Source organism: Rhinatrema bivittatum, chromosome 7 (assembly GCF_901001135.1).
Source record: "Rhinatrema bivittatum chromosome 7, aRhiBiv1.1, whole genome shotgun sequence".
NCBI lineage: Eukaryota > Metazoa > Chordata > Amphibia > Gymnophiona > Rhinatrematidae > Rhinatrema > Rhinatrema bivittatum.
This window is the reverse complement of record NC_042621.1, coordinates 86,188,425-86,193,744: the sequence shown is the minus strand read 5'-3', so window position 1 is coordinate 86,193,744 and position 5,320 is coordinate 86,188,425. Positions and strand designations below refer to the sequence as shown.

General features: G+C 54.4%; 1 long non-coding RNA gene across 1 annotated transcript; it reads left to right on the top strand.

Annotated features, from left to right (window-relative positions):
• The first annotated feature begins 783 nt into the window (after nucleotides 1–783).
• Nucleotides 784–3,580, top strand: LOC115095222. Its single transcript, XR_003857725.1, has 3 exons — nucleotides 784–1,027; nucleotides 2,012–2,249; nucleotides 3,298–3,580. It is a non-coding gene; the product is annotated as an uncharacterized LOC115095222 (long non-coding RNA).
• The last annotated feature ends 1,740 nt before the right edge of the window (nucleotides 3,581–5,320 follow it).

Genomic DNA, 5,320 nt, shown 5'->3' with positions numbered 1-5,320 from the left:
ACCTGTACCTGGGTCTCAGTACAGGAACAGCAGGGCGGGCTGCAGGGCAGGAGTGAGGTGCATTAGTAAACCTGTACCTGGGTCTCAGTACAGGAACAGCAGGGCAGGAGTGAGGTGCATTAGTAAACCTGTACCTGGGTCTCAGTACAGGAACTGCAGGGCAGGAGTGAGGTGCATTAGTAAACCTGTACCTGGGTCTCAGTACAGGAACTGCAGGGCAGGAGTGAGGTGCATTAGTAAACCTGTACCTGGGTCTCAGTACAGGAACTGCAGGGCAGGAGTGAGGTGCATTAGTAAACCTGTACCTGGGTCTCAGTACAGGAACAGCAGGGCGGGCTGCAGGGCAGGAGTGAGGTGCATTAGTAAACCTGTACCTGGGTCTCAGTACAGGAACTGCAGGGCAGGAGTGAGGTGCATTAGTAAACCTGTACCTGGGTCTCAGTACAGGAACAGCAGGGCGGGCTGCAGGGCAGGAGTGAGGTGCATTAGTAAACCTGTACCTGGGTCTCAGTACAGGAACAGCAGGGCAGGAGTGAGGTGCATTAGTAAACCTGTACCTGGGTCTCAGTACAGGAACTGCAGGGCAGGAGTGAGGTGCATTAGTAAACCTGTACCTGGGTCTCAGTACAGGAACTGCAGGGCAGGAGTGAGGTGCATTAGTAAACCTGTACCTGGGTCTCAGTACAGGAACTGCAGGGCAGGAGTGAGGTGCATTAGTAAACCTGTACCTGGGTCTCAGTACAGGAACAGCAGGGCGGGCTGCAGGGCAGGAGTGAGGTGCATTAGTAAACCTGTACCTGGGTCTCAGTACAGGAACAGCAGGGCGGGCTGCAGGGCGGGAGTGAGGTGCATTAGTAAACCTGTACCTGGGTCTCAGACAGGAACAGCAGGGCAGGAGTGAGGTGCATTAGTAAACCTGTACCTGGGTCTCAGACAGGAACAGCAGGGCGGGCTGCAGGGCAGGAGTGAGGTGCATTAGTAAACCTGTACCTGGGTCTCAGTACAGGAACTGCAGGGCAGGAGTGAGGTGCATTAGTAAACCTGTACCTGGGTCTCAGTACAGGAACAGCAGGGCAGGAGTGAGGTGCATTAGTAAACCTGTACCTGGGTCTCAGACAGGAACTGCAGGGCAGGAGTGAGGTGCATTAGTAAACCTGTACCTGGGTCTCAGTACAGGAACAGCAGGGCGGGAGTGAGGTGCATTAGTAAACCTGTACCTGGGTCTCGGTACAGGAACTGCAGGGCAGGAGTGAGGTGCATTAGTAAACCTGTACCTGGGTCTCAGACAGGAACTGCAGGGCAGGAGTGAGGTGCATTAGTAAACCTGTACCTGGGTCTCAGTACAGGAACAGCAGGGCGGGAGTGAGGTGCATTAGTAAACCTGTACCTGGGTCTCAGTACAGGAACAGCAGGGGGTGCTGCAGGGGCAGGAGTGAGGTGCATTAGTAAACCTGTACCTGGGTCTCAGTACAGGAACAGCAGGGCAGGAGTGAGGTGCATTAGTAAACCTGTACCTGGGTCTCAGTACAGGAACTGCAGGGCGGGAGTGAGGTGCATTAGTAAACCTGTACCTGGGTCTCAGTACAGGAACAGCAGGGCGGGCTGCAGGGCGGGAGTGAGGTGCATTAGTAAACCTGTACCTGGGTCTCAGTACAGGAACAGCAGGGGGTGCTGCAGGGGCAGGAGTGAGGTGCATTAGTAAACCTGTACCTGGGTCTCAGTACAGGAACAGCAGGGCAGGAGTGAGGTGCATTAGTAAACCTGTACCTGGGTCTCAGTACAGGAACTGCAGGGCGGGAGTGAGGTGCATTAGTAAACCTGTACCTGGGTCTCAGTACAGGAACAGCAGGGCGGGCTGCAGGGCGGGAGTGAGGTGCATTAGTAAACCTGTACCTGGGTCTCAGTACAGGAACAGCAGGGCGGGCTGCAGGGCAGGAGTGAGGTGCATTAGTAAACCTGTACCTGGGTCTCAGTACAGGAACAGCAGGGCGGGCTGCAGGGCGGGAGTGAGGTGCATTAGTAAACCTGTACCTGGGTCTCGGTACAGGAACTGCAGGGCAGGAGTGAGGTGCATTAGTAAACCTGTACCTGGGTCTCAGACAGGAACAGCAGGGCAGGAGTGAGGTGCATTAGTAAACCTGTACCTGGGTCTCAGACAGGAACAGCAGGGCGGGCTGCAGGGCAGGAGTGAGGTGCATTAGTAAACCTGTACCTGGGTCTCAGTACAGGAACTGCAGGGCAGGAGTGAGGTGCATTAGTAAACCTGTACCTGGGTCTCAGTACAGGAACAGCAGGGCAGGAGTGAGGTGCATTAGTAAACCTGTACCTGGGTCTCAGTACAGGAACTGCAGGGCAGGAGTGAGGTGCATTAGTAAACCTGTACCTGGGTCTCAGTACAGGAACTGCAGGGCAGGAGTGAGGTGCATTAGTAAACCTGTACCTGGGTCTCAGTACAGGAACTGCAGGGCAGGAGTGAGGTGCATTAGTAAACCTGTACCTGGGTCTCAGTACAGGAACAGCAGGGCAGGAGTGAGGTGCATTAGTAAACCTGTACCTGGGTCTCAGTACAGGAACAGCAGGGGGTGCTGCAGGGGCAGGAGTGAGGTGCATTAGTAAACCTGTACCTGGGTCTCAGTACAGGAACAGCAGGGCAGGAGTGAGGTGCATTAGTAAACCTGTACCTGGGTCTCAGTACAGGAACAGCAGGGCAGGAGTGAGGTGCATTAGTAAACCTGTACCTGGGTCTCGGTACAGGAACTGCAGGGCAGGAGTGAGGTGCATTAGTAAACCTGTACCTGGGTCTCAGACAGGAACTGCAGGGCAGGAGTGAGGTGCATTAGTAAACCTGTACCTGGGTCTCAGTACAGGAACAGCAGGGCGGGAGTGAGGTGCATTAGTAAACCTGTACCTGGGTCTCAGTACAGGAACTGCAGGGCGGGAGTGAGGTGCATTAGTAAACCTGTACCTGGGTCTCAGTACAGGAACAGCAGGGCGGGAGTGAGGTGCATTAGTAAACCTGTACCTGGGTCTCAGACAGGAACTGCAGGGCAGGAGTGAGGTGCATTAGTAAACCTGTACCTGGGTCTCAGACAGGAACTGCAGGGCAGGAGTGAGGTGCATTAGTAAACCTGTACCTGGGTCTCAGTACAGGAACAGCAGGGCAGGAGTGAGGTGCATTAGTAAACCTGTACCTGGGTCTCGGTACAGGAACTGCAGGGCAGGAGTGAGGTGCATTAGTAAACCTGTACCTGGGTCTCGGTACAGGAACGGCAGGGCGGGCTGCAGGGCGGGAGTGAGGTGCATTAGTAAACCTGTACCTGGGTCTCGGTACAGGAACTGCAGGGCAGGAGTGAGGTGCATTAGTAAACCTGTACCTGGGTCTCGGTACAGGAACGGCAGGGCGGGCTGCAGGGCAGGAGTGAGGTGCATTAGTAAACCTGTACCTGGGTCTCGGTACAGGAACTGCAGGGCAGGAGTGAGGTGCATTAGTAAACCTGTACCTGGGTCTCAGACAGGAACTGCAGGGCAGGAGTGAGGTGCATTAGTAAACCTGTACCTGGGTCTCAGTACAGGAACAGCAGGGCGGGAGTGAGGTGCATTAGTAAACCTGTACCTGGGTCTCAGTACAGGAACAGCAGGGCGGGAGTGAGGTGCATTAGTAAACCTGTACCTGGGTCTCAGTACAGGAACAGCAGGGCAGGAGTGAGGTGCATTAGTAAACCTGTACCTGGGTCTCAGTACAGGAACTGCAGGGCGGGAGTGAGGTGCATTAGTAAACCTGTACCTGGGTCTCAGTACAGGAACAGCAGGGCGGGCTGCAGGGCGGGAGTGAGGTGCATTAGTAAACCTGTACCTGGGTCTCAGTACAGGAACAGCAGGGCGGGCTGCAGGGCAGGAGTGAGGTGCATTAGTAAACCTGTACCTGGGTCTCAGTACAGGAACAGCAGGGCGGGCTGCAGGGCGGGAGTGAGGTGCATTAGTAAACCTGTACCTGGGTCTCGGTACAGGAACTGCAGGGCAGGAGTGAGGTGCATTAGTAAACCTGTACCTGGGTCTCAGTACAGGAACAGCAGGGCAGGAGTGAGGTGCATTAGTAAACCTGTACCTGGGTCTCAGTACAGGAACAGCAGGGCAGGAGTGAGGTGCATTGGCTGAACCCTGTGCAGTGGTGGTAGTCAGGGGGGTGGGGAGAACTCTGTACTAGGGATATCAGACACAGTTAACTCTTAATGTGGCGGCATATTAATGAGCCTCAAAGCACAGGGAATTTAATTGCTGAAGTATAACCTTGAAGTTGATTGGCTGCTTCTTATGGCATAATGGTCCCAGTGCTCCAGGTGGGATCCGTGAAAGAGTTAAGCTGCTTGTGATCAACAGGGAGGATCAAGTGGTAAACATTTTCTGTCTCTTTCCCTCTGTGAAATTAATATGCAAATTTCAAACCCCCCATCCTCCCCCTGCATTGCCTTCCCCTGCCTCGAAATTAGCGAGGCAGAATGCTTGGGCTAATTATGCATTGAAATGAGCTGGCTTCCTTAATGTGGCACTAAGAGGAATGGTGGGAGGGGATGAGAGTGCGCCGGGAGCAGAGCACGGCCGGCACATCTGGAGCCGCTCCTGCCTGTCCTGCCAGATGTGACCCGGGTGACTGCAGGCCCGGCCAGTCCGCCGCCCCCAACCTTCTTCTATGGCTCCGCAGGGGACATACAGCACTCTGTGCCAGGGCACTGACCACTGCTGTCAGGACATCAGCCCATGGAAAGGTGGGAAGAGCACAAGTAAGAGAGGCCGATCCCCCAGAGAATATGTCAAAGCCCCTTCCAGCCCAGGGCCCTTGATCCTGAGCTACTCCAGGCATGAGTAACCCAGCCATGGGGTTACAGGCTTTCTCTAGCATTGTGGGGGTCATCCAGAGATTCATTATTGTCCGCGAGAGGTCACAGCTTCCCACTTCTCACACTCCCTCAGATATCTCGGAGCCTGACCAAAGACAAAAGAGCGCCTAGAGAGAGACACTCAGCAGGATAACGAGAGCTCGTAGACCTGAAGAATAATAGGACACAAAAAAAAAGCACAAGTGTGAAACTTGTGAAGCGTGGTGCTGAGCGTCAAGGTTTTAACCCTGGCTGCTGTGCACGCCTGCATCTTTCACGTGCATTCAGACTCCAAAGCGGAGAGGATCTCTCACGTTTCCTGAGATCATGCACGGGTCGAAAATGGATGAAGAGCAATGCATGCAGGCTGCAATTCCTAAGGAGTGGCCTTGGGGGATTTAAATATCAATTCGCTGCAGGTCCCTAGGTGGATGTGTGTCCAGATT